Here is a 27747-nt window from a genome sequence, read left to right as displayed (position 1 = left end):
CCTTCAGTGAGACAGCCCTTCTCAGGGGTCCACTCTCTCTCAGGGGTTAAGCCCCTCCACCTCCTGGAACCACACTTCTCTGAGCCTTAGCATACCTGTTTCTCATCCTCTGTAACAACAAACTCCCTCTCCCATCACCTCGTTAAACCAGTAACACCCAGGGAAACTGAGTCCCACCCCCTCTGCATGCAAAACCATTGGAAAAACAAGGGAAAAACAAAAAAATCCCCCACTTTGTCACATCTCTCACCACTTCGAGTCTGAACTGAGCGGGGTCACTTAGCCAGTGACCTGGGGAAGTTCAAGGCCCCCGCCCCCTGTTAAAGCATCGGCTGTAACACTGGCATTCCCCATCACATGGACCACCTCCATGTCATAACCTTGGAGGAGAAGGCTCCATCTCAGCAGCTTGGCATTAGCCTCTTTCAGTTGGTGCAGCCACATCAGGGCTGAATGGTCAGTGTTGACAGTGAAGCATGGCTCAAATTGATATGGCCGCAGTTTTTTAAGGGCCCACACCATGGCCAGGCATTCCTTCTCTATGGCCACATAATGCTGCTCCTGGGGCAGCAGCTTCTTGCTCAGGTACACAGTGGGGTGTCTCTCCTGCTTAGTATCAGTTTGCATCAGCACCGCACCCAGCCCTGTGTCTGAGGCATTGGTGAACACCAGGAAGGGTTTGTTAAAATCCGGGTTTACCAGCAACGGGCTTTGGATAAGTGCCCCCTTCAGCACACAGAGAGCCCTCTGGCACTGCTTGGTCCAGACCACCTTGTCTGGCTTTCCCTTCCTACAAAGCTCCATGGGGGAGCTGCCAGGGAGCTAAAGTGGGGCACAAACCTCCGGTAGTATCCTACCATCCCAATGAAAGCCTGGACCTGCTTCTTAGTCTGGCTGGCTCCAGCTTCGGGTGGCTGCTCCCCACCTTGTGACCCAGGTATGACACCTCTGCCATCCCCACCTTGCACTTTCCAGCTTTTATGGTCAGTCCTGCATCCTGGAGGTGACCCAGCACCCTCTTCACCTGGGACACATGTTCTTCCCAGGTCTGGCTAAAGACACAGATATCGTCAATATACGCCTTTGGTAAGATCCATGGCAGTGAGGTACCTGGTGCCCCCTAACTTGTCTAGGATCTCATCGGTCCTAGGCATGGGGTACACAACAGACACGGTGATGGCATTGACCTTCCAATAGTCCACACAGAACTGGATCAACCCCTCCTTTTTGGGGACCAGCACCATGGGAGAGGCCCAGGGGCTGGAGGACGGCTGAATCACCCCTAAAGCCAGCATGTCCCCGACCTCTCTCCAGGTCCTGGGCTGTTTTTCCAGTGACCCTGAATGGGGAACACCTGATGGGAAGGCTGGCTCCCGTGTCCACCAGTGGACAGCCAGGTTAGTGAGCTCAGGCAGGTTGGAGAACAGCTGCGGGTATGAATGCAGCACCTCTCTGATCTCTGCCTGTTGGGCAGGGGTTAGCTGATCTGAGAGAATTGACTCCAGCAAGGGGTCATCCCCAGCCCCAGGGGATCCTCTCCCTTCTCCTCCCACTGCCCACACACAGCCAACACCAACTTCTCCCTGTCCCAGTATGGCTTCATCATGTTGGCATGGTGCACCCGGTGGCTGTGTGCCCAGTTGGACAGTTCTTCTGATGGACAAAGGGGCCTGTCACGAACTCACAGGTCGTGCCCACTCTTGGCCTCATGTGGTCCCTGGGGGGAACCCCTTTCAGTGAGACAGCCCTTCTCAGGGGTCCGCTCTCTCTCAGGGGTTAAGCCCCTCCACCTCCTGGAACCAAATCTCTCTGAGCCTCAGCACACTTGTTTCTTGCGGGGTGGGCCCTCTCTGGATGTCCACTTGCTCTGGACCCCGGGGGTCTCCACTCCCAGAGGGAATAATACAACCCTGTTCTCTAGACTGGAGTGACTCTCAGCCAGCGTAAAACAGGAGGGTTTACTGAGCGTCTGAACACAGCATCGGGAACTCTCAGGGCCCTCAGGCCTGGCCCCCCTCAGCACAGCACATCTAAGTCTCCCCTACATCGAGGTGGACTCTGCCTGCTCCCTCTCTCCAGTCCCGACCCCCTCTGCTTCCCAGCTGGGCATCTGATATCACCAGTCCCAAGCCCCTCCTCCGTCCATTGTCTTCTGTCCAGGTAAACAGGGTCACCTGGGCCTCCTCTCCTCTCTTCTGTGCTTTGGCCCCCTCTGGCTGAAACCACCTGGTCAGGTCACCGGGGTCCTCTCTCCACAGCCCATTGTCCTCCCACTGGCCAGAACCGGCTGTGACTCCTGAGCTGGGCTTCCGGGTCGCCAGGTCACCAGTCGATGGGGTATCCATTCTCCAGGCCATTGGCTGGGGTCGCAAGTTCTGTCACTGGTCCTCTGAAACAACAAACTCCCACTCCCATCACCTCATTAAACCAGTAATACCCAGGGAAACATTCCCTCTGCATGCAAACCATTGGAAAAAGAAGGAAAAAAACAAGAAAATCCCACACTGTGTCACAGTACCTGTAACATGGTCAGTGGAAATGGAGTCTGAAGGCCCATGTTCCCTTGAGGGGCTGTTATTCAGGGGACACCAGGGGAATAGGGAACAGGTGGAGTTAGGCTGGAAGAGACTCAGCCACATGGACAGAGCAGGGCACAGGTTTAATAAAGTTCTACTTGTTCAGATTAACCTGCATTCAGCTTAACTCATGACTAATGAAACATGGTAGCAGGGGCTGAGCTGCGAGTTCTCTGCCATGCAGCAAGTGGCAGCATGAGCCATGGAACTGGATTTGAAGCCCCCCCACAGCCCTGGATCTTACAGACACAAACCTAGCCCAGCAATGGAGTGGGTGATAGGAAGAGTTTGAGCTGTACACAGACCTGGCCATGTGGGAGGATGGCAACAGCAGGAAAGTAAAACTGTTATTTTACAACAAGGCAGAGAGCTCTACAACACTCTGAAGCTCACCACTGCCTTAGCCTCACAGCAGGCCTAAGAGCCTTGGGGACCTATTACTCCCCAAAGCAGAATGAAACTGTGGAGTGAAACAGGTTTTTCATTAGAGACCAATCCATAGGGGAGGGGATAGATCCCTATGTTATTACCTTACACACACTGGCTGTTACATTCAATTTTGGACAGATTTGATAGACTCTCTGATTAGGGACAGGATAGTCTGCGTCACCAGGGATGACCACCTGTGGGAGCGGCTGCTCCAGGAAGGTGATGTGACATTACAGATGCTTAGACATCGGTGTGCAGCAAAAGCCTTAAGTGAAAGGATGAAAGCCTTAAGAGGCTCAGCACCCTGAGAAGTACATGCAGTGAGACAACAGCAAAGGAGAATAGGTGGCCAGGTGCCATACCGATAGTGAATTGCATTTACTGTGGAAGACAGCATGATGGGGTAAAGGGTGGGAGTAGTGTCCCACAGTAGGACAGCATTGCAAGGAATGTGGCAAGTTAAACCATTTGAACAGTGTATGCAAGACCAGAGGAAAGTCTCAGAAAGATTCAGTTAGACTTGTACAAGAGGGGGATGGCACATTACACTTCATGACTCTCTCCTTGTGTATGAGAACATATCAGGTTCAGACTGTTGGGAAAGGAATGCAACAAGAAACAATACTTTTAAAAGACACCATAATAGAGTCTCAACTTAAATGTATATCCCGAATTAAAAAACATAAGAAAACCAAAAGAGAGCAACCGTGGCTAAACAACAAAGTAAAGGAAGCAGTGAGAGGCAAAAATGAATCCTTTAAAAAGTGGAGGTTAAATCCTAGTGAGGAAAATAGAAAGGAGCATAAATGAAGTGTAAAAATACAATTAGGAAGGCCAAAAAAGAATTTGAGGAACAGTTACCCAAAGACTCAAAAAGTAATAGCAAATCTTTTTTAAGTACATCAGATGCAGGAAGCCTGCTAAACAACCAGTGGGGTCACTGGACGATTGAGGTGTTAAAGGAGCACTCAAGGACGATAAGGCCATTGCGGAGAAACTAAATGAATTCTTCGCATTGGTCTTCACGGCTGAGGATGTGAGAGAGATTCCCAAACCTGAGCCATTCTTTTTAGGTGACAGCTCTGAGGAACTCCCCAGACTGAGGTATCATTAGAGGAAGTTTTGGAACAAATTGATTAATTAAACAGCAATAAGTCACCAGGACCAGATCGTATTCACCCAAGAGTTCTGAAGGAACTCAAATGTGAAAGTGCAGAACTACTAACTGTCATCTGTAACCTATCATTTAAATCAGCTTCTGTACCAGAAGACTGGAGGATAGCTAACGTGATGCCAATTTTTAAAAAGGGCTCCAGAAGTGATCCTAGCAATTACAGGCCTGTAAGCCTGACTTCAGTACAGGGCAAACTGGTTGAAACTATAATAAAGAACAATATTGGCAGACATATAGATTAACATAATTTGTTGAGGAAGAGTCAACTTGGTTTTAGTAAAGGGAAATCATGCCTCACCAATCTATTAGAATTCTTTGAGGGAGTCAACAAGAATATGGACCAAGGGGATCCAGTGGATACAGTGTACTTAGATTTTCAGAAAGCCTTTGACAAGATCCCTCACCAAATGCTCTTACGCCAAGTAAGCTGCCATGGGATAAGAGGGAAGGTGCTCTCATGGATTGGTAACTGGTTAAAATATAGGAAACAAAGGGTAGGTATAAATGGTCAGCTTTCAGACTAGAGAGAGGTGAATAGTGGTGTCCCCCAGGGATCTGTTCTGGGACCAGTCCTATTCAACATACTCATAAATGATCTGGAAAAAGGGGTAAACAGTGAGGTGGCAAAATTTTCAGATGTTACAAAATTACTAAAGATAGTTAAGACCCAGGCAGACTGCGAAGAGCTACAAAAGGATCTTTCCAAACTGGGTGACTGGGCAACAAAATGCCAGATGAAATGTAATGTTGATAAATGCAAAGTAATGAACATTTGAAAACATAATCCCAACTATACATATAAAATGATGGGGTCTAAATTAGCTGTTACCACTCAAGAAAGATCTTGGAGTCATTGCTGATAGTTCTCTGAAAACATCCACTCAATGTGCAGTGGCAGTCAAAAAAGCAAACAGAATGCTGGGAATAATTAAGAAAGGGATAGATAATAGGACAGAAAATATCATTGCCTCTCTATAAATCCCTGGTACACCCACATCTTAAAAAAGATATACTGGAATTGGAAAAGGTTCAGAAAAGGGCAACAAAAATGATTAGGGTTATGGAACAGATTCCTTATGAGGAGAGGTTAATAAGACTGGGACTTTTCATCTTGGAAAAGAGACGACTAAGGGGAGATATGATTGAGGTCTGCAAAATCATGGCTGGTGTGGAGAAAGCAGATAAGGAAGTGTTGTTTACTACTTCTCATAACACAAGAACTAGGGGTCACCAAATGAAATTAATAGGGAGCAGGTTTAAAACAAGTAAAATGAAGTATTTCTTCACACAACGCACAGTCAACCTGTGGAACTCCTTGCCAGAGGATGTTGTGAAGGCCAAGACCATAAGAGGGTTCAAAAAAGAACTAGATAAATTCATTGTGGATAGGTCCACCAATGGCTATTAGCCAGGATGGGCAGGAATGGTGTCCCGAGCCTCTGTTTGCCAGAAGCTGAGAATGAGCGACAGGGGTGGAACACTTGATGATTACCTGTTCTGTTTATTCCCTCTGGGGCATCTGGCACTGGCCACTGTCGACTGTCGGAAGACAGGATACTGGGCAAGATGGACCTTTGGTCTGACCCAGTAGGGCCATTCTTGTGTTCTTAATCACTGTGCATGCAACAAGGTTAATAGGGACATGCCCTGTGCAATTTCAGATGGATAGCCGGGCCTACTGCAATGTGATACCTTGGGGTGAATTTGATTCAAACACACCCATTACAAAAAGCAGGCACGATCTAATAATGTACAATGAGAGGATGATACAATGTTGTTAGGAAAATGTGAGCTCATAGTAACTAGCTTGAAAAACAACAGACAGTATCAACTGAAGATTGTGATGGTGGATGGTAAACTCCATAGGTCCCTCTTGGGGAATACAGCCATACAAACCATGGAGCTGATCGCTGTGCAGCACCAGAATTTTGTAGTGCAGTGCAAGAGGCACAAGGGGGAGTCCTATGGACAGTGGAGACAATTTTAAAAGCATATGGGGATGTTTTCCAAGGTGATGAATGTCTTGAAAGAAAGCTGCAACTGGATGTAGACCCCCACAGTGGAACCTGTGTACTGACCAGGAAGAAAAATTCCAGAGGCACTACATAATCCAGCATACAGGAACTCAAAAGTCTTCAGAACAGGGGTGTCATAGCACCTGCAGAGGCCACTACAACTTAGGTAAGCAACATGGTGGTAATAAGGAAGCCATCAGGAAAATTACATATCTACATAGACCCAAAGCCACTAAACCGGGCATTAAAAAGATGCTACCATCCAATGTTTGCAGAATCAGATTGTTATAGCTGGCAAACTCCAAAAGTCTCAATCCTCTCTCATTGGTTACCACATTACAGAAAGGGCCAAAGTAATCTCACCAATCTGCCTGTGCATCAGTACCCGCTTTAGCATTCCTTGTACAATCTAGACATATTTCTTGTGTACCTTATCAATGATGTCTTGGAGCTGATTGTAAAAATCTTCAATTTGCTCATTGTCATAGTCTGTTGTAGGGGCGTAGACTTGTACCACTGTGATATTAAACGGTACTGGCTTTAGACAGATGGAAATAAGCCTGCTGGACATTGGGTGGCATCCTAATACTGAATTCTTGATATCTTTATGCACAAGAAATCCTACGCCATTGACATGTTTGTCGTCTCCACTGTAATAGAGTAGATGGCCTTCTTCCATTAGTATCTCTCCAAAGTTCTTCCATCTGACCTCAGAGATTCCTAGGAGGTGCCAGGTGTATTGTTCCATTTCATATGTGAGTTCTTTCAGCCTCCCTATTTGTCTCAGTGTCCTTACATTCCATGTGGCTATGGTGATGTTCCTTCCATGGATCTTCTTTGTTGGGGTTACGCCAGTAGTATACTTGTCACGTCTGCCGTGGTGGGAGACGGATGGCGAGGTGTCATAAATATAAACGGAAGGGTAAACCCCTTTAAAATCCCTCCTGGCCAGAGGAAATGTCCTCTCACCTGTAAAAGGTTAAGAAGCTAAAGGTAACCTCTCTGGCACCTGACCAAAATGACCAATGAGGAGACAAGATACTTTCAAAAGCTGGGAGGAAGAAGAGAAACAAAGGGTCTGGGTCTGTCTGTATGCTGCTTTTGCCAGGGATAGACCAGGAATGGAGTCTTAGAACTTTAGTAAGTAATCTAGCTAGGTATGTGTTAGATTATGATTTCTTTAAATGGCTGAGAAAAGAACTGTGCTGAATAGAATGACTATTCCTGTCTGTGTGTCTTTTTTGTAACTTAAGGTTTTGCCTAGAGGGATTCTCTATGTTTTGAATCTAATTACCCTGTAAGGTATCTACCATCCTGATTTTACAGAGGGGATTTCTTTACTTCTATTAAAAGTCTTCTTGTAAGAAAACTGAATGCTTTTTCATTGTTCTCAGATCCAAGGGTTTGGGTCTGTGGTCACCTATGCAAATTGGTGAGGACTTTTATCAAACCTTCCCCAGGAAGTGGGGTGCAAGGGTTGGGAGGATTTTGGGGGGAAAGACGTGTCCAAACTACGTTTCCCAGTAAACCCAGTTAGAGTTTGGTGGTGGCAGTGGAGATCCAGGGACAAAGGATAAAATTAATTTGTACCTTGGGGAAGTTTTAACCTAAGCTGGTGAAAGTAAGCTTAGGAGGTTTTCATGCAGGTCCCCACATCTGTACCCTAGAGTTCAGAGTGGGGGAGGAACCTTGACACGAGGTCATTATTAACCCGGGCTGTGATCAATCCCGTATGAACATCGTTGTCTTGCTCATCACATGGTGTATCTTGGGCAAATTTCTAACCTGGCAGCCCCTTTTAATCACCTCTTATGGCATGCAGGAAGAGCAGTAGGCCTATTCTGTCTCTGGACCCACAATGTGTTCTTGCAACACATTAGGAGCACATAAAGCATTCAGATGATCAACATGGCACACACCTAATGGTCTACATCACAGCCAGATCGACTACATCATGGTGCAACACCGATTTTGTTCTGGGATTAACAGAGCTAAAACAAGGAGCTTCCCCAGTGCTGATATTGGAAGTGATCACGACTAAATTTTTGGCTGCGGCTAAGAAAAATTGTCATGTCAAAGTTGACTAGAACCAAGTTTGACTTAGAAAGACTCAGAGACTGAAACATTGCAGAGTCATTCCAAGCAATGATCGGAGGAAAATTTGCCCCTCTGCTTGCTCTAGAGGAAGATGTAGAAACAATGACTAACAATTTCAACGCTGTAATGAATGAGGCAGCAGTGGACATCCTTGGGAAACATCGTAAGAAGACAAAAACCTTGGGTCACAAATGAAATACTACAAATGTGTGACATTAGAAGAGAATTTAAGAGAGACAAGAACAGCACTGAGGGAGCTGATAAATACAGAGTGATTGGCAGAAAGATCAAGAAAGGAATGAAGATGTGGACTGAAAAACAAAGCTCTAAAATTGAAGAGTGTATCAATAATAAAAATAGCAAAAAAGCCTTCCAGGTTGTAAAAGATCTGACGAAGGAAAGATGGACCAAAACTAATGCAATTCAAGACAAAGAAGGGAACAGTTTTACAGAAGAAAGGTGGACAATCTACTGCTCTGATCTATACAACCACGAGACAAATGGAGATCCTAGTGTCTTAGACAGCCCAGATTCAACATAGGAGAATGACTTTCCAATACTACGTGAAGAAGTGGAGACAGCTGTGAAATCATTCAAGAACAGAAAGGCTACAGGTATTGAGAACATCCCAGTGGAACTGATGAAATTCAGAGGAGAAATAGTAATTGATGCACTCACCAAGATCTGCAACAAGATCTGACAGACCGGTGAGTGGCCCTCCACGTGGACACAGTCACTAATCATCACTCTGCCAAAAAAAGGCAACCTGAAATTGTGTCAAAATTATCAGACCATAAGATTAATTAGCCATCCCAGCAAAATGATGTTGAAAGTCATATTGAACAGATTGAAGCCACAAGCAGAGAATATCATCCCTGAAGAACAGGTTGGCTTTCATGCTGGAAGAAGTACTACAGAACAGATTTTCAACCTTCGTGTTCTATGTGAGAAGTACTTATAACACCAGCAGGACATCTACCACGTCTTTGTTGGCTTCAAGAAGGCATTTGACAGGTATGGCACAAAGCTCTCTGGGCAACCATGAAGAAGTACAATGTTGGTTGTAAGCTTATTCTTACCATTAAACAACTGTATGCCAAGGCCAGCAGTGCAGTTCTCATCAATGGCACAATAGGAGAGTGGTTTTGTACCACTGTTGGAGTCCGGCAAGGCTGCCTTCTTTCGCCCACACTGTTCAACATCTACTTGGAGCGCATAATGACTGATGCCCAAAAGATCACATATGCACAGTCAGCACTGGGGGGTGAACGATACCAAATCATCAGTTCACTGATGACACTGGTGGCCTGGCAGGCAGCGAAGATGAACTTGCCAACCTTGTGAAATGATTGGATGAAACCTCCACAAAATATGGCATGGAAATCAGTGCAGAGAAAACCAAGTTGCTGACAAACAAACTTGATTGGATCAGCTCGCATATCACTGTCCATGGACAGAGCTGGAGACAGTGAAACAGTTCAAGTATTTGGGGGCAATCATCACTGATGAAGGATCCAAGGCAGAAATTCGGGCAAGATCTGTGCAAACAACAACAGCAATGGCAAGCTAAAGCCAATTTGGAGGAATAAGAACTGGAATTCAAAGTGACACTGCTGCAGACATTGGTCATCTCCATTTTTCTGTATGCATGCGAGACATGGACCTTTATGGCAGAACTCAAATGGAAAATACAGGTAGTAGAGATGAGCTACACAGGATTTTACGGAAGTATCTCCTACTTTGACCACATCACTAATGAAGAGATCCACAACATCATCATCCAATGCGCTGGGTCATATGAAGACCTTCTGATGACCGTGAAGAAGTCAAGCTAAAGTGGTATGGCCATGTAACAAGATCATGTGATCTATCCAAGATCATCCTCCAAGGGACAGTACAGGGGAGGAGAAGAAGAGGTAGACAGAAGAAGAGATGGACTGACAACATAAAAGAGTGACCAGGAATGGACTTCATGGAGACTCAAGCACTGACACATAATCATCAGGGGTGGAGACAATTGGTTGATTGCTCATCAATGATGGTGCCCCAAAGACCAATGCAGTTATGGGAGTGATGATGATGATAATGATTATGTTGACCATCCAGTGTCCACAGTTGGTGACATCTTGCCAGAAATTTCTAAAGCCAGAATCTTGACAGTTTGTGATGTGAGGAATAGGTTTTGGCACATAAGCCTGCATAAAGAGTCCAGCATGCTGCAAACTTTGCAGCACCATTTCGTCCTTACATATGTCTGCCTATGCTGATGGGCATAGGTCCAGCACCAAACATATTCCAGAGAGGACTCCCCGAAGCTCTTGAAGGAAATAATTGCAGATGATATCCTCATGACTGGTGAAGAGAGCAATGATACAGAAGGTAAATGAGATCATGACAGAAAACTACAAGATTTCTACAGCAATGCAGGGACAAGAACTGTACTGTCCCTTGGAGGATGATGGAGGGAGGGATAGCTCAGTGGTTTGAGCACTGGCCTGCTAAACCCAGGGTTGTGAGTTCAATCCTTGAGGGGGCCATTTAGGGATCTGGGGCAAAAATGGGGGATTGGTCCTGCTTTGAGCAGGGGGTTGGACTAGATGACCTCCTAAGGTCCCTTCCAACCCTGAGATTCTGTGATTCTATAAAAGTCAGCCCAGGGAAAAATGTGATGCAAACAGCATGAGGTGATATACATTGCATATCTGCTCACAGCAGAGGGCCTGAATGCAGGTCCCAGTGAGATCAAAACAGTCAGAGACATGCCAGCTCCAGCAGATGTGAAAGGGATAAAGGAATGATAAATTTTCTGTCCAAATTTTGTCCATAGTTGGCTACAGTAGCAGAACCACATGTCAACTCACAAGGCAGGATGTTTAGTGGGACTGGGCAAGTTACCAACAGCAAATATTTGACATGCGGAAACAAATAATACTGAGTACTCCTGTCCTAAAGTACTACCGGCCAGGAGAGCCACTGACACGCCAGTGTGATGTAATGGAGAAAGGATTGAGGTAGCTGTTTTGCAGGAGCTTATGACTGCAGAGCCCTGTCAGAGACTGAACAGGAGTATGAGCAAATAGAAAGAGTTTCTGTCTGTGGTATTTGGAGTGGAGTGATTCCATCAGTACCTCTATGGTTACACAGTAATACTGCAATCAGACAACAAATCCATAGAGAAAATCATAGCAAAGGCCCTTTTTAGTGCTCCAAAAAGATTGCAGTCTATGCTGATACACCCCAAGCACTAGCAGGCGGTCAGATATTGTCCAGGATGATTACTCGTGTTAGCCGACACCATGGACACCGGGCATAATAGGCCAGGGGAGTTGCAGGGTTTGGCAGCGAAGTTTTTGCTTTTATTATGCCCCATGCAGGTTCCGGGGCAGCTGAAGAGGCACAAACCTTCATGAGGCATATCAAAAGCATCTTCTAACGGACAATTTTCCCCTGGGCGGTGGGCTGGTTGGGTCTGGGGAGGGGAAGCACGGTGCAGCTGTGGCCAGCCCTGGGCTCCTCCAGGCGTGGGGAGGCTCGGCTCAGGGCTTCAGCCAGCCCGGCCGGGGCTCCTCGAAGTGTGGGAGGGGGAGGCTCAGGGCTTCGGTCAGCCTGGGTCTCTTCAGGGCATGGGGTGGGGGGCGGGAAACTTGTGGCTCTGGCTGTGAGAGTGCGCAGGGGGTCTCGGGGCTCCGGCTGTGAGGACGGCATGGGCGGAACGGGAGGAGCTGGGGGCTACCATCCCCAGAGGAGGGCTCCACCAGCTGCCCATGGCTGACATCCTGAACAAGTCATATATACCCAGCATCAGCAATTTGTGGGTAGGGGATTAGGACATTGAATCCATTAACATGTTGCACTATCTCCCAGTTTCAACAGTGAAGCTGATAGAAATCAAAGAGACTATACAAAAAGACATTCAACTACAGGAAGTTAAGAAAGCTCTTGTCCCCACTTCATTTCATAAGAATATCATGCAAAAAATACATGCCTCACATCTGGGCATTGACAACTGTCTTAGATGAGCTTGAGAGTGTTCTTATTGGCCAGGAATGAATGTGCAACTCTGCTTCTTGATAAACGGGTGTGACACCTGCCAGTCATGTGTTAACAGCCAGCAAAAAGAGATTTTGTTACCACATGAACTGCTCACCCAATCATGAGAAATGGTGGGAGTGGACTTATTTACTTTAAAAGAAAAGCAATACTTGATTATAGTGGACTACTATTTAAACTTCTGGGAGGTCGATGTCCTGCCTGATACAAGAAGCAAGTCAGTGGTTGGCAAACTTAAGGTCAACTTTGCGAAATATGTCATTCCAAACACTGTATTCACCAGTAATGGACTCCAGTTTGCCTTGGAAGAATTCAAGGAATTTGCTTGCACGTGGGAGTTTGACCACCACACCAGCTCCTTAGTACACCCACAGAATAATGGTAAGGTGGAATCAGCTGTTAAAACAGCTAAGAGACTGTTACACAAGGCTGTTTCTTCTGGTTCAGACCCCGAGTTAGCATTTTTAGTACACAGGAATACCTCATCACAGTGCTGCCAAAACAGTTCAATGTAAATACTGATGGGATGAAGGACCAAAACCCTGCTACCAATGAGGGGAGACCTGTTGCAGATCAATGGAGATACTGCTGAGAGAAGGTGGCCAACAATCTTTTCAATTTTTTGAATTATCTTATATTTTATTGTTGTCACAAATATGATTACTCTACAATTTCTTACACATGCCAGCAGTACATCACAATGACATAGCCAGGTATCCTGCCTCTTGGAACACATGAGATATCTGAGGATTTCCAGACTCCCCCACCTGTCCTTACCAGTATCTGAGGATGATGACATGTTCTTTAAGATGTAACCTGCCATGGTATGTCCAACACACCTAGGGCCTGGACATTATACAGTCTTAATGCTTCACTTAGTCCTGTGGCCACTGGTACTGCTAATACTATAGGAAGGATCCATGTTTCATCAAGCTTGCTCCTTTCTTAAGGTTTGGTCTAGACTAGGAGCTTATGTTGGTATAACTATGTCATTCAGGGGTGTGGAATATCCACACCCTAAGTGACACAGTCATACTGACCTAAACCTCAGTGTAGACCGTCAACGGAGGGCGTCTCCTGTTGACAGTTACCACCTCTTGGGGAGATGGAGTACCTATGCTGACAGGAGAAGCTCTCCCATCGGCGTAGGTAATGTCTTCACTAAGTGCTACACTGGCATTGGAGCAGCTGCACCACTGCAGTGCTATAAGTGTAGATAAGCCCTCAGCATAATTGACCCGTGAGTAATGCCTAACCCTGCATGTCACGGAGTGTGGGGGGGGTCCAGGCCCTGCACCCCTCTTCCTGGGATTCACTGAGACTCTCAGCCAGCCAGTAAAACGGAAGGTTTATTGGACAACAGGAACACAGTCCAAAACAGAGCTTGTGGGTACACCCAGGACCCCTCAGTCAAGTCCTTCTGGGGGAGCAGGGAGCTTAGACCCCAGCCCTGGGGTTCCCTGTGTTCCTCCACCCAGCCTCAAACTGAAACTAAACCCACCCAGCAGGTTCCCTGCTGCAGCCTCCGTCCACATTCCTGGGCAGAGGTGTTACCTCCCCCTCCCCCTCCTGGCTCAGGTAACAGGCTCTCAGGTCTCCCGTCCCCAGGGCACATTCCCAGGTCAACACTCCCCCCTCCCTGCTGCGTCACATCGTCACTTCTCTCCCCCCTTCGAGACTGAACTGAGCGGGGTCACTGTGACCAGTGACCTGGGGAAGTTCGGGGCCCCCTCTCCGGGACAGCGCATCCGCTATCAGGTTGGCACTTCCCTTCACGTGGACCACGTCCATGTCGTAATCCTGCAGGAGCAGGCTCCACCTCAGGAGCTTGGCATTGGCTCCTTTCATCTGGTGCAGCCAGGTCAGGGGAGAGTGGTCGGTGTACACGGTGAAGTGTCGCCCGAAGAGATAGGGCTCTAGTTTCTTGAGGGCCCACACCATGGCCAGGCACTCCTTCTCGATGGCCGCATAGTGTTGCTCCCAGGGTAGCAACTTCTTGCTCAGGTACACGATGGGGTGTCTCTCCCCCTTTTCATCCTCCTGCATTAACACCACCCCCAGTCCCGTGTCGGAGGCGTCGGTGAACACCATAAAGGGCTTGTCAAAGTCTGGGTTTGCCAGAACTGGGCCACTGACCAGAGCCTCCTTCAGCGCCCGGAAAGCCTCCTGGCACTGCTCGGTCCAGACTACCTTGTCTGGCTTCCCCTTCTTGCATAGCTCAGTGATGGGGGTGGCTATGTCGCTAAAGTGGGGCACAAATCTTCGGTAGTATCCTACCATCCCAATAAAGGCTTGGACCTTGCTTTTTGGTGTGGGGAGCGGGCCAGTCTCTGATCACCTCCACCTTGGCCAGTTCCGGCTTTAGGCAGACGCTCCCCACCCGATGGCCCAGGTAAGATACTTCAGCCATCCCCACCTTGCACTTCTCCGCTTTGACAGTCAGCCCAGCCCCCTGGAGTCGGTCCAGCACTTGTCTAACCTGGGACACGTGGTCCTCCCAGGTCTGGCTAAAGACACAGATGTCGTCAATATACGCCACGGCAAAACTCTCCATCCCCCTCAGGAGCTGGTCCACCAGGCGCTGGAAGGTGGCCGGCGCTCCCTTGAGGCCGAAAGGCAGGGTCAGGAACTCATAGAGCCCCAGAGGGGTGATAAAGGCCGATTTCAGCCGGGCATCTGCATCCAACGGCACTTGCCAGTAGCCCTTTGTAAGGTCCATGGTGGTAAGGTACCGAGCTCCTCCCAGCTTGTCTAGGAGCTCGTCCGGCCTGGGCATGGGGTAGGCATCAGATACAGTGATGGCATTGAGCTTCCGATAGTCCACACAGAACCGGACCGACCCATCCTTTTTGGGGACCAGCACCACCGGCGAGGCCCAAGGGCTGGCCGATGGCTGGATCACCCCCAAAGCCAGCATGTCCCGGACCTCTCTTTCCAGGTCCTGAGCAGTTTTCCCTGTGACTCGGAAAGGGGAGCATCTTATGGGCGGGTGCGACCCCGTCTGCACCCGGTGGACAGTCAGATTAGTGCGTCCAGGCTGGTTGGAAAACAGCTGTCGGTACGGATGCAGCACCCCCCTGACCTCAGCTTGCTGGGCAGGGGTTAGCTGATCTGAGAGGGGAATTGTTTCCAGGGGGGGAACCAGCTCTGGTCCCAGGGAATAGATCTACTAAAGGGTCATCTCCCTGCTCCTCCCACTGTCCACACACAGCTAACACGACATTCCCCCTGGCATAATATGGCTTCATCATATTCACATGGTACACCCGGCGGTGGTGGGCCCGGTTCGACAGCTCCACCACATAGTTTACCTCATTGAGCTGCTTGACGACCTTGAAAGGGCCCTCCCAGGCGGCCTGTAGTTTGTTCTTTCTCACGGGGATGAGAACCATCACCTGATCCCCGGTGGCGTAGGCCCGGGCCCGCGCCCGCGCCGTGCGGTCATACCAGACCTTCTGCTTCCTCTGGGCTCTGGCCAGATTCTCCCTGGCCAGGCCCATGAGTTCAGCCAGTCTCTCTCGGAAGGTCAGGACATACTCCACCACTGACTCTCCATCGGGAGTGGCCTTCCCCTCCCACTCGTCTCTCATCAGGTCCAGGGGGCCCCTCACCCTCCTTCCATATAACAGTTCGAACGGCGAAAATCCGGTAGACTCCTGGGGCACCTCCCTGTACGCGAACAGCAGGTGAGGTAAGTACTTGTCCCAATCCTGCGGGTGCTGGTTCATAAAGGTTTTCAGCATCATCTTTAGCCTCCCGTTAAACCTCTCCACCAGCCCATTGGACTGGGGGTGATACGCTGAGGCCCAGTCGTGCCGGATCCCACATTTCTCCCACAAGCACCGGAGCAGGGCCAACATGAAGTTGGAGCCTTGGTCTGTCAAGACTTCCTTGGGGAACCCCACTCGGCTGAAAATGGTCAGGAGTGCATCTGCCATGGTGTCTGCTTCAATGGAAGCTAAGGGCACTGCCTCGGGGTAGCGGGTGGCGAAATCTACCACCACCAGAATGTATTTCTTCCCCGACCGGGTCGTCTTGCTGAGAGGCCCCACGATGTCCATGGCCACCTTCTGGAAAGGCTCCTCTATGATGGGCAAAGGTCTCGAAGCCGCTTTCCCCTTGTCCCGGGCCTTCCCCACCCTCTGACAGGGGTCGCAGGATTGGCAATACTGCCGGACCGTGGTAAAGACCCCGGGCCAGTAAAAGTTCTGTAGCAACCGCTGCCGGGTGCGCCGGATTCCCTGGTGCCCTGTGAGGGGGATGTCATGGGCCAGGGACAGGAGCTTGCGGCGATACTTCTGGGGGACCACCAGCTGCCTCCTGACCCCACAGGACTCCCCTTCCCCTGGGGGAGCCCATTCTCGGTACAGGAACCCCTTCTCCCACAGGAACCTCTCCTGGCAGCCTCTCCTCATGGTCCATCCCACACTGAGGTCGGCCAGGTCCCTGAGCTTCCGCAAGGGGGGATCTTTCCTCAACTCGGCCTAGAACTCAGCGGCTGGGGAAGGGATGGGGCCCGGTTCCCCCTCAGTGGCCAGGTCTGAGGCCTCAGCCTCTCTGAGCCGTGCCCCTCGGCGCTCCCTCCCCACCCGGGTAGGGTCTCGCGCCTCCGGTGTGGTACCCTCCCCAGGGTCAGGTCGCAGTGCCCCTCGCCGGCTCTGGCTACGGGTCACAACCAGGGCGGTCTGGGGGTTGCTTGGCCAGTCCTCTAGGTCTCCCCCCATCAAAACTTCAGTGGGCAAATGGTGGTGTACCCCCACATCCTTGGGGCCCTCCTTGGCCCCCCATTTCAGGTGTACCCTTGCCACCGGCACCTTAAATGGGGTCCCGCCCACTCCCGTCAGGGTCAGGTAGGTGTTGGGCACCACCCGATCTGGGGCCACCACCTCGGGCCGGGCCAGCGTCACCTCCGCGCCCGTATCCCAGTATCCACTGACCTTCCTCCCATCCACCTCCAGGGGAACAAGGCACTCTCTCCGGAGGGACAGCCCCGCGCCCACCCTGTAAACCGAGCACCCTGAGTCCAGAGCACCCAGCCCTCTGGCGGAGCTGGCCGGGGGTACTCTTCCCTCCTGCGCAGGTGGTAAACTGGTAGCCCCCCTTTCCTGGGTCGTCTGCCCCTCGTCCAGCTGAGTCCCTACCCAGTTAACCCTGGGTAAGTTGGGTCTGCTCAGTTTGTCCCTGAGCCCGGGGCACTGGGTCCGTACGTGGCCTCTCTGGCCACAGTGATAGCAGCTCAGGTCACGTTGGTCCCCTCGAGCGGGTCGGAGGGGCCCGACACCAGGCGTTCCCCTTTGGAGGGGGTTCTCCCTATTTCCCCGCTGGGAGGCCCCATGGTGACTCTCTCTCTGCATCGGGGGGGGGGGGGGGGGGGGGCTGTTCTTTTGGGACTCCTCCCTGCTACCCCCTGACCGACTGTTCACAAACTCGTCGGCCAGCTGCCCTGCGTGCTGGGGGTTCTCTAGCTTTTTGTCCACCAGCCACAGCCTCAGGTCAGAAGGGCGCTGTTCATACAGTTGCTCCAGTACGATTAGGTCAAGCAGGTCCTCTTTAGTTTGGGCCCCCGCTGTCCACTTGCGGGCATATCCCTGCATCCTGTTGACCAGTTGTAGGTAGGTGACCTCAGGCGTTTTACGCTGACTCCGGAACCTTCTCCGGTACATCTCGGGGGTCAGCCCAAACTCACGGAGCAGGGCCTGTTTGAACAGTTCATAGTCCCCTGCCTCCGCCCCTGTCATTCGGCTGTACACCTCCACGGCTTTGGGGTCCAGTAAGGGGGTGAGGAACTGGAGCCTGTCTGCAGGGTCAACCCTGTGCATCTCGCAGGCATTCTCAAAGGCCGTCAGGAAGCTATCTATGTCCTCCCCCTCCTTCCGCTGGGCCAGGAAGCACTTATCAAAGCTCCTTGCAGTCTTGGGTCCCCCCGCGCTCACCGCAGCCGGGGCCCCACTGCTCCTCAGCCTGGCCAGCTCCAGTTCATGCTGTCTTTGTTTTTCCTTCTCCTGCTGCTCATGTTGACGTTGTTTCTCCTCATGTTGACGTTGTTTTTCACGATCCTCCAGCTCCCTCATTTTCATCTCCCTCTCCCATTCCAGCCGCATCCGCTCCAGGGATGGGGAGCTCCGCCAGGAGGATCCCCTGCTGGCTGCTGGGGTCAGGGTGCCCTCGGTATTCGCTGGGCTTCCCCCAACCCCTCCCCCAGGCATAGGTAGGAAGGGTCTCGGGATGTCCTGGGCAGCAGTCTGACCCCTCCCAGCCTGGTCAGGCCCCAGGGCCCACGCTGCATCCCCTGGGCGGCTTCCCTCCGGGACAGGGATCGGGTCATCCAAGCGATCCCTCTCCTCCAACTGGGCAATCAGCTGTTCCTTGGTGGACCTCCCGATGCACAGCCCCCTCTGCCGGCACAGCTCCACCAGGTCGCTCTTAAGGCGTTTAGCGTACATCTCCCTGCTGGCCACTCGCAGGCCGGGCAGCTTTCCACGGTTTCCAGGAAAAGCCCCTAGTGTGCCAGTCCTTCTTGAGGTCACCACCTCTTTGCCAGAGTCGAGTTGCAGACTCCTCCGCCCCTGGGACCGCTTGCTGCAATCCCCTGGGGGACCCTGTTACTGCAAAAGTCCTTCTCTCTGGTCACACACTCCCAGGGGTTAACCGCCCCCTGGAACCATCTCTCTCTGAATCTTCAGCACACCTGGTCCCCGTCAATCCCCCTTCGTTTTACTGTTCCCCAGTCACTTACTGCAGGAAGCGCCATTCACGGGGTGCAGTAGATCCCACCTCTGCCACCAGTTGTCACGGAGTGTGGGGGAGTCCAGGCCCTGCACCCCTCTTCCTGGGATTCACTGAGACTCTCAGCCAGCCAGTAAAACAGAAAGTTTATTGGACAACAGGAACACAGTCCAAAACAGAGCTTGTGGGTACACCCAGGACCCCTCAGTCAAGTCCTTTTGGGGGGAGCGGGGAGCTTAGACCCCAGCCCTGGGGTTCCCTGTGTTCCTCCACCCAGCCCCAAACTGAAACTAAACCCACCCAGCAGGTTCCCTGCTGCAGCCTCCGTCCACATTCCTGGGCAAAGGTGTTACCTCCCCCTCCCCCTCCCCCTCCTGGCTCAGGTAACAGGCTCTCAGGTCTCCCGTCCCCAGGGCACATTCCCAGGTCAACACTCCCCCCTCCCTGCTGCGTCACATCGTCACACTGCACCAATCTACTCCTTTTATTTTCATCCATTGTTCTAGCATCTTATTTGTTATGAACCCAGGCACTTCCCCACCTTGAGTTTCCTTTAGTCATACTTGTAGCTCCTGTATGTAAGCTGCTGTACCATGAACATGTAATCACCTTTGCTTTGACACAGTAGGACAGTTCATGATTTTTCCCATTACACTGATTGCTGCTTCCACTTCCCTAAACAACTGCCCTGTTATCCTAGCATCCTGAACATCCTTTAAATCCTCCCCTATATCCTCATTCTGCTGTTTATTTAACTTTGTTAACAGGTTTTGTAATTGAACTCTCATATTCTGATTTTCCTCCAACAATACTGTGATATCCATATGATTCCATGCAGAAGTTTCCAACACCCCAACTTCTAATATTGTTCCCATATCTCTTTTATCTCTCTCCCCCTGATTCTGTCCCTTCTCAAGCCACCAAATGTCCTCTAATTCCACTCCATCCATTGACTGTCTGAAATTTTGCACTACTGTTGCTATCATTTCCATACAGAAGCATACATATGTTGCATGACAGAGCTGCTGTGGTAATGTAAAATTAGTTAAATCCATTACCACAGGTATCATTTGGTACATTATTATACATAATCTGATGTTCATGAATTATCACGAGTCCATTGTCAAATCCTGCTTCTGTTTCTGGGCATGGTTCATCATTTTGCTTCAATTCAGGAGGAGGAGGCATTATTACCCCAGTATGTTCAGGAGTGGTAGTGGCACTCTGCCAGTCCTTAATCACATTCAGAGAGAAGGTCAAAGTCCCAGTCACTTTCCTGGCATTGTAGATGGACTCATGGGCGGCAGTTCAGTGATCTGCTAAAAGAACTGTAATATTTTCCATGAGTGTTAACTGTGTGCTATGAAGGATTAGGTTAGCCATTATCATTCCATTTAAACACACCGCACCCTCAAGATCCCCCAGCCCAAGTCACTGCTCCTCAGAGTTGCTTATGCTGCAGGATCCTCCACCTTAGCTGTGGTCCAGTCTGTTAGCAAGGAGGCTATTAATCAGCTGCCCCAGACTGATATCAACATATCTCTTGCTGATCCCTCAATGCTGACTGAAACTGTGAAAGCAACTGACCTGCTGTCAAATGGCAAAGCACCTGAAACAGATGCTATCAGCAGAAGTCTATAAGGCCAGAGGCTTGCACATGGCTCTGAAACTGACTGAATTTTTCCAATCAATGTAGACTCAAGGAACTATACCCCAGGAGTACAAGGATGCATCCATCATTCACTTGTACAAGCAGAAAGGCAACTGACAATCCTGCAATAACTATCCAGGTATCTCCTTGTTCTCAATATCCAGCAAAATTCTCACCAGAATTCTGCTGAATCGCTTTGTGCAACATACTGAACAAGGGCTCCTGCCTGACAGTCAGTGTTGCTTCAGGAAAGCACGCAGGACCATTGACATGGTGTTTGCAGCTTGTCAACTTCAGGAGAAATGCCAGGAACAGAACTCAAACCTGTATATGACTTTCATTGATCTGACAAGAGCATTTGATACAGTCAGTTGGCAGGGCCTTTGGAAGATCATGGCAAAATTCAGTTGCCCAGGGAAATTCATAGCAATGGTTCGGCAATTCCATGATGGCATATTCATTCGTGTAAGGGACGACAGTGAGTCATCTGAACCATTCCCAGTCACAAAGGGAGTCAAGTACGGCTGTGTGTTGGCCCCAACCCTCTTCAGTATGATGCCATGCTTACAGATGCCTTTCATGATTGTGACACCGGGATTGGCATCAGATACTGGATTGATGGCACGCTTTTCAATCTGAGGAGATTACAGACAAAGACGAAAGTCCAGGAAGTGTTTGTTCATGATCTTCTGTTTGCTGATGACTGTTCCCTGAATGCCAAATCTGAGTCTGACATGCAGCGGCTATTGTATGGTCTATTTCTCTTCAGCTTGTGACAATTTTGGTCTCAAAAATCAACATCAAGAAAAAAGAAGTGATGTACTAGCCTGCACCAGGAAAGCCTTACATAGACCCTAGTGTCACAGAGAATGGCCAAACCCTCCAGGCAGTGGAGAAGTTTACCTACCTCAGCAGTACACTGTCACGTGCAGTTCATATCGATGATTAAACCAGCGGTAGAATTGCTAAAGCAAGTGTGGCCTTTGGCAGACTATGCGCAAATGTGTGGGAATGCGGCTGCATTAGTCAAACAAAACTGAATGTCTACAAAGCCATTGTGTTACCAACTTTGATGTATGCATGCGAAACCTGGATAGAGTATAGATGCCATGTTATGAAGCTAAATCACTTTCATTTGGGCTGTCTGAGGAAACTGATGGGGATAAGATGGCAAGACAAGGTTCCAGATAATGAGGTTTTCATATGGGCACAGGTGCCAGCTTTGTAATTTCCTGGAGGGGTGCTTGGCCCCCGCTCTACCTCAGGCCCTGCCCCCACTCCACCCCTTCCTCCAGGCGCCACCTCATCTCTTCCTGTCCCTGCTCCGCTCCCACCCTGTCTCTTCCTGCCCCATTCAGCCTCCTCCCCTGAGCACACCCCACCCTCACTTCACCCCTCCCTCCAGCACCTCCTGCCCACCGAACAGCTGATCGCAGTGGGAGGGAGGCACTGGAAGGGAGGGGGAGGAGCTGATTGGGGGGGCCGCTGGTGGATGTGGAGCACGCACTATGTTTTTACTGTGGGTGCTCCAGCCCGGAGCACCCACGGAGACGGAGCCTATGGCACGTATTCCAAGCATCCATATTCTGTTTATGAAATCACAGATGAGATGGCCAGGCCATGTCACCAGAATGTCAGATGAGCAACTGCCAAAGATCTTTTATGGTGAGCTAAAGGAAGACCAGAAGAAATGTTTCAGAGACTCCCTCGAATTATCCTTGAGGCATTTCAACATTGACTCAGAGTTTTTGGAAGATCTCTCTCGTGATTGTTCTATCTGACAAAGTCTTATCCATACCAGAGCTATAGTCTATGAGCCGAGGAGAACTACTGAGGCAGAGCAGAAATGCCAGCAGCATAAATCTCGCAACAGCAACATGTCTGCTGTTAATCAAGTATCTCATAGCAGCATTTCTTGTTCAGTGTGTCACAGACAGTTCAAAGCTCAAATTGGCCTGATCAGTCACTTACTTGTACACAGAAACCAGACCAATCAGTGATGTCATGGTCATCTTTGAACTCAAAGGATGAACAACAATAACCAGAACACTGTTGGTGGTGCGCCAAGATGGTCTTAAATCACTTCGGGATTCTGGAAGAACGTCTTCGGCAAGAAGGAGGAGACAGTTCAAAAGGATGCAAGCTAGGATCTTCCCAGCAATGGAGAGGAGATCAATACCACGGTAATTCCCGTACATCGAGTTGTCCCATTTCTTAAAAATGGTCACAATATTGGCATTCTTTTAGGTTAGGTCGAATTTCCCCATTAACCCAAATTCTAACAAGAAACTGATGAAGTTTTTGCACAAGTGCTATTCCACCAGCTTTGAAGACCTGCATGGGATGCCATCTGGACCTGGTACCTTGTTGTTTCTCATGTGAGTGATGGCACGCCAAACTTCTCAGAAGATGAGGAATCATCACGAGGTTCTATTACTGGATGCTGATTCTTGATGTCATGCAGCATCCTTTAAGATGGGTGAACTAGAATACCTCGTGTTAAAGGAGGATATTGATATAATAGGCATCAGAGAAACCTGGTGGAGTGAGGACAATCAATGGGACACAATCATTCCGGGGTACAAAATATATTGGAAGGACAGAACAGGTCGTGTCGGGGGGGGGGGGGGGGGTGGAGGGGGGGCAGAGTGGCACTATATGTGAAAGAAAATGTAGAATCAAATGAAATAAAAATCTTAAATGAATCCACATGTTCCATAGAATCTCTATGGATAGTAATTCCATGCTCTAATACGAATATAACAGTAGGGATCTATTATCGATCATCTGACCAGGACAGCGATAGTTACGATGAAATGCTAAAGGAGATTAGAGAGGCTATCAAAATAAAGAACTCAATAATAGTGAGGGATTTCAATTATCCCCATATTGACTGGGTACATGTCACCTCAGGATGAAATGCAGAGACAAAATTTCTCGATACTTTAAATGACAGCTTCTTGGAGCAGTTGGTACAGGAACCCACAAGGGGAGAGGCAACTCTCGATCTAGTCCTGAGTGGAGCACAGAATCTGGTCCAAGAGGTAACTATAACAGGACCGCTTGGAAATAGTGACCATAATATAACAACATTTAACATTCCTGTGGTGGGAAGAACACCTCAACAGCCCAATACTGTGGCATTTAATTTCAGAAAGGGGAACTATGCAAAAATGAGGAGGTTAGTTAAACAGAAATTAAAAGGTACAGTGACTAGAGTGAAATCCCTGCAAGCTGCATGGTCACTTTTCAAAGACCCCATAATAGAGGCGCAACTTAAATGTATACCCCAAATTAAAAAACACAGTAAAAGAACTAAATAAGAGCCACCGTGGCTTAACCACCATGTAAAAGAAGCAGTGAGAGATAAAAAGGCATCTTTTAAAAAATGGAAGTCAAATCCTAGTGAGGTAACTAGAATGGAGCATAAACACTGCCAAATTAAATGTAAAAATGTAATAAGAAAAGCCAAAAAGGAGTTTGAAGAACAGCTAGCCAAAAACTCAAAAGGTAATAACAAAATGTTTTTTAAGTACATCAGAAGCAGGAAGCCTGCTAAACAACCAGTGGGGCCCCAGGACGATCGAGATACAAAAGGAGCACTTAAAGACAATAAAGTCATCGCAGAGAAACTAAATGAATTCTTTGCTTCAGTCTTCACAGCTGAGGATGTTAGGGAGATTCCCAAACCTGAGCTGCCTTTTGTAGGTGACAAATCTGAGGAATTGTCACAGATTGAAGTGTCACTAGAGGAGGTTTTGGAATTAATTGATAAACTTAACAGCAACAAGCCACTGGGACCAGATGGCATTCACCCAAGAGTTCTGAAAGAACTCAAATGTGAAATTGCAGAACTATTAACTATGGTTTGTAACCTGTCCTTTAAATCAGCTACTGTACCCAGTGATTGGAAGATAGCTAAAGTAACGCCAATATTTAAGAAAGGCTCTAGAGGTGATCCTGGCAATTACAGAGGAGAGTGATCACTTTAGATAAGTTATTACCAGCAGGAGAGTGGGGTGGGGGAAGGTATTTTTTCATGCTTTGTGTGTATAAAAAGATCTTCTACACTTTCCACAGTATGCATCCGATGAAGTGAGCTGTAGCTCACGAAAGCTTATGCTCAAATAAATTGGTTAGTCTCTAAGGTGCCACAAGTACTCCTTTTCTTTTTGCGAATACAGACTAACACGGCTGTGACTCTGAAACCAATTACAGACCAGTAAGTCTAATGTCAGTACCAGGCAAATTAGCTGAAACAATAGTAAAGAATAAAATTGTCAGACACAGACGAACATAAATTGTTGCACAAAAGTCAACATGGTTTCTGTAATGGGAGATCATGTTTTACTAGAGTTCTTTGAGGGGGTCAACAAACATGTGGACAAGGGGGATCCAGTGGACATTGTGTCCTTAGATTTCCAGAAAGCCTTTGACAAAGTCCCTCACCAAAGGCTCTTATGTAAATTAAGTTGTCATGGGATAAGAGGGAAGATCCTTTCATGGATTGAGAACTGGTTAAAAGACAGGGAACAATAAATGGGTAAGAATAAATGGTAAATTTTCAGAATGCAGAGGGGTAACTAGTGGTGTCTCCCAAGGGTCAGTCCTAGGATCAATTCAACTTATTCATAAATGATCTGGAGAAACGGGTAAACAGTGAGATGGAAAAGTTTTCAGAAGATACTAAACTGCTCAAGATAGTTAAGACCAAAGCAGACTGTGAAGAACTTCAAAAAGATCTCACAAAAATAAGTGATTGGGCAACAAAATGGCAAATGAAATTTAATGTGGATAAATGTAAAGTAATACACATTGGAAAAAATAACCCCAACTATACATACAATATGATGGAGGCTAATTTAGCTACAACTAGTCAGGAGAAAGATCTTAGAGTCATCGTGGATAGTTCTCTGAAGACGTCCATGCAGTGTGCAGCGGCAGTCAAAAAAGCAAACAGAATGTTAAGAATCATTAAAAAAGGCATGGAGAATATCTTATTGCCCTTATATAAATCCATGGTATGCCCACATTTGACTACTGCGTACAGATGTGGTCCCCTCATCTCAAAAAAGATATACTGGCATTAGAGAAGGTTCAGAAAAGGGCAACTTAAATGATTAGGGGTTTGGAACAGGTCCCATATGAGGAGAGATTAAAGAGGCTAGGACTTTTCAGGTTGGAAAAGAGGAGGCTAAGGGGGGATATGATAGAGGTATATAAAATCATGAGTGGTGTGGAAAAAGTGAATAAGGAAAAGTTATTTACTTGTTCCCATAATATAAGAACTAGGGGCCATGAAATGAAATTAAAGGGTAGCAGGTTTAAAACAAATAAAAAGGAAGTTCTTCACTCAGCGCACAGTCAACCTGTGAAACTCCTTGCCTGAGGAGAATCAATCATAGAATATCAGGGTTGGACGGGACCTCAGGGTCATCTAGTCCAACCCTCTGCTCAAAGCAGGACCAATCCCCAACTAAATCATCCCAGCCAGGGTTTTGTCAAGCCTGACCTTAAAAACTTCAAAGGAAGGAGATTCCACCACCTCCCTAGATAACGCATTCCAGTGCTTCACCACCCTCCTAGTGAAAAAGTTTTTCCTAATATCCAACCTAAATCTCCCCCACTGCAACTTGAGACCATTACTCCTCGTTCTGTAATCTGCTACCATTGAGAACAGTCTAGATCCATCCTCTTTGGAACCCCCTTTCAGGTAGTTGAAAGCAGCTATCAAATCCCCCCTCTTTCTTCTCTTCCACAGACTAAACAATCCCAGTTCCCTCAGCCTCTCCTCGTAAGTCATGTGTTCCAGTCCCCTCATCATTTTTGTTGCCCTCTGCTGGATGCTTTCCAATTTTTCCACATCCTTCTTGTAGTGTGGGGCCCAAAACTGGACACAGTACTCCAGATGAGGCCTCACCAATGTCGAATAGAGGGGAACGATCACGTTGTTGTGAAGGCTAGGACTGTAACAGGGTTTAAAAGAGAACTCGATAAATTCATGGAGGTTAAGTTCATTAATGGCTATTAGCCAGGATGGGTAAGGAATGGTGTCCCTATCCTCTGTTTGTCAGAGGGTGGAGATGGATGGCAGGAGAGAGATCACTTCATAGAATATCAGGGTTGGAAGGGACCTCAGGAGGTCATCTAGTCCAACCCCCTGCTCAAAGCAGGGCCAATCCCCAACTAAATCATCCCAGCCAGGGCTTTGTCAAGCCTGACCTTAATCATTTGTTTAATCATTCATTAATCACTTGATCATTATCTGTTAGGTTCACTCCCTCTGGGGCACCTGGCATTGGCCACTGTTGGTAGACAGGATACTGGGCTGGATGGACCTTTGGTCTGACCCAGTATGGCTATTCTTATGTTCTTTGAACTACAGCTTTAAGCCAATTATAAGTATCTTGGTTTTACTGGTGTCAAGGTTCCTTCCCCACTCTGAACTCTAGGGTACAGATGTGGGGACCTGCATGAAAACCTCCTATGCTTACTTTTACCAGCTTAGGTTAAAACTTCCCCAAGGTACAAACTATTTTACCCTTTGCCCTTGGACTTCCACTGCCACCACCAAACGTTTATCTGGGTTTATTTATTAGGAAAGTGTTGTTTGGAAACGTTTTCCCCCCCAAAATCCTCCCAACCCTTGCACCCCACTTCCTGGGGAAGGTTTGGTAAAAATCCTCACCAATTTGCATAGGTGACCACAGACCCAAACCCTTGGATCTTAAGAACAATGAAAAAGCATTCAGTTTCTGAAAAGAAGGATTTTAATAGAAGTAAAAAGTAAAAAATCACCTCTGTAAAATCAGGGTGGTAAATACCTTACAGAGTAATTAGATTCAAAACATAGAGAATCCCTCTAGACAAAATCTTAAGTTACAAAAAGACACACAGACAGGAATATTCATTCTATTCAGCACAGCTCAATTTCTCAGCCATTTAAAGAAATCATAATCTAATGCATATCTAGCTAGATTACTTACTAAGTTCTAAGACTCCATTCCTGTTCTGTCCCCGGCAAAAGCA

General features: G+C 48.2%; 1 long non-coding RNA gene across 1 annotated transcript; it reads right to left on the bottom strand.

Annotated features, from left to right (window-relative positions):
- Positions 1–1818: 1818 nt before the first annotated feature.
- Positions 1819–27747, bottom strand: LOC122463426. Its single transcript, XR_006286780.1, has 3 exons — positions 27705–27747; positions 15884–15885; positions 1819–2389 (listed from the first exon to the last, which is right to left on the bottom strand). It is a non-coding gene; the product is annotated as an uncharacterized LOC122463426 (long non-coding RNA).

The sequence above is a fragment of the Chelonia mydas genome, chromosome 20 (assembly GCF_015237465.2).
Source record: "Chelonia mydas isolate rCheMyd1 chromosome 20, rCheMyd1.pri.v2, whole genome shotgun sequence".
Taxonomy (NCBI): Eukaryota; Metazoa; Chordata; order Testudines; family Cheloniidae; genus Chelonia; species Chelonia mydas.
The sequence above is the reverse complement of the archived record's forward strand: the minus strand, read 5'-3'. Positions and strand labels throughout refer to the sequence as shown.